The 2,100-nt window shown below is 39.4% G+C and overlaps 1 pseudogene; it reads left to right on the forward strand.

Moving 5' to 3' along the window:
• Nucleotides 1–526: 526 nt before the first annotated feature.
• Nucleotides 527–1,453, forward strand: LOC110198042 (taste receptor type 2 member 7-like; annotated as a pseudogene).
• The last annotated feature ends 647 nt before the right edge of the window (nucleotides 1,454–2,100 follow it).

Here is a 2,100-nt window from a genome sequence, read left to right on the forward strand (position 1 = left end):
CTCATGTCCCCTTTCCACAAGACCAAGCTAATTCTCAGAAGAGGTAGTGTTCAGGAATGTTACAACAATCCATCTCCACATTTGTTGATTTAATTTTCTATATTCTTCAAGTTCTAGACAGCTACTAACAATCTTTTCAAGGCAAATTAGGCTAAAGAACAAAGTGCAAATCAATGAAATGGGAGCTATATTTCATTTGCATCTAATCAAATAGCAACCCCATCCATCAGTTAAGAGCACCATGGAAATTTATCATCTAGTCATACTGAGAGGACACTCTCAGGGTCTGAGATTAAATATTAAGTTAAGCTATTATGAAAAGAAGGGTGATGGTTGTCTTGAAGAGAGCTGTAGTCTCATTCCGTAGCAGTATTGGGCACCTTCTGACCAACAAGGCAAACCATGATTAAGAGGGAAAACCAAACTGATGTTTCAATAGGTAGATGCTTCCCCTTGGCTGGAAATTCATTCACTAGTAGCAATATTAGAGGGGTAGCATTTTCTCCCTGCAGACATGCCACTTGTCATGGAGAACAGCTGTGTCACTTTGGCATCTGGAGAATTCTTCCCTGGGGTTTTGGTCAATGTCTTCATGGGACTAGTGATCTCCATGAATTGGGCCAAGAGTAGGAGAGTGTCCACGTTGGATTTCATCATAACAAGCATGGCCATATCCAGGATCATTCTTCTATGTTCAATGATATCTATGACTATTTTAATAAGTTCCTATTTCACTGAAAGCATTAAGAATAAATTGAGAATAATGAATAGCTTATGACATCTAGGTAGTGTGCCACGTGCCTCGTTTGATACCTGCCTCAGTGTCTTCTTGTTCCTGAGGATCGCTAACTTCTCTCACCCCATCTTCTTCTGGCTGAAGAGAGGGTTGACAAGGTGGTCTTTGGGGTGCTGATGGGATGCTTGATCATTTCTTTGCTCATTTGCTTTTCAGTGACAGAGAAAATGCATTTAATCTACTTTGATTGAAGAAATAAAGCAAACATGACTGAAAATATTCAAGTAAGTAGTACCTACTACATTTCCCCCATAATATTCGTCTCTATAGGGAGTCTCTCTCCTTTCACTCTATGTATGATCTCCTGTTTTCTGTTAGTCCTATCACTGTGGAGGCATACCCAGCAGATACAACTCCATGTCACAAGCTCCAGAGACCCCAGCACAGAGGGCCACGTGAAGGCCATGAAATTCATGCTCTCCTTCATTTTCCTCTTTGCACTGTACTATGCGGCCACCATCATAGCAATTTTAAAACTTTGCTTTATTCAGAGACCACACAGGTGCAGTGTTTGCGATGATAATCATGGACATTTACCCTATGGCCCACTCCATCATTCTGATTCTGGGGAACAGCAAGCTAAGGCAGGCCTCACTGAGGGTACTGAAAAAACTCAAACAATGCCTCAGAAACTCTGGCAAACCCCCAAGAGTATGACCTGAATGCTAACTAAAGGTGGACTTTTGGGGGCAGAGTATTTGGAAACTTAGGAGGTTCATCTAATTGTCATCTTCAATGATAATTGGATTGCAAAGTTTGGGTTAATCACATCTAAAGTACTTCCTTCTTCATATTTGAACAACTTAGTTGTTACAAAGCAGCAGAAAAAAAAGCCTATGTATAAAGAAAACTGATGCAATGAATTTGTAAAAAAAAACAAAGACTTTTGGATAAAATATTAAGGAGAGACACACATTGTTCTGAGAAACAGAGAGAGAACTGCTCTGCAGAGAAGAATAGGCAAGACAATGACTGACTAATGAGGGTTTCATGGAATTGTGGTCCATCAGCTCATTTGTATTATAACATTTTCAGAGGTTTACAGTTTATAACTGACAAATTAGAAATTAAATAACTGTTTGGAGACTATAGAAAGATTACATAAGAACAGGTGTGGATTCACACTTGATAGACTGAGAGGTTTCTTGAATTTTACTGCATAAAATAAAGATGAGTCACAAGCCATGAGGAGACCCTGATTTAGGGATTTGAAAGATGTAAGAAGCCAGAGAACTTATGAGAAGAAGCTGTAGATGGAGGAAGAATTGAGAAAGTAAGCTGATCTCAACAAGAATCACACACAC

This window comes from Phascolarctos cinereus, unplaced genomic scaffold (assembly GCF_003287225.1).
Source record: "Phascolarctos cinereus isolate Bilbo 61053 unplaced genomic scaffold, phaCin_HiC Scaffold_5;HRSCAF=322, whole genome shotgun sequence".
NCBI lineage: Eukaryota > Metazoa > Chordata > Mammalia > Diprotodontia > Phascolarctidae > Phascolarctos > Phascolarctos cinereus.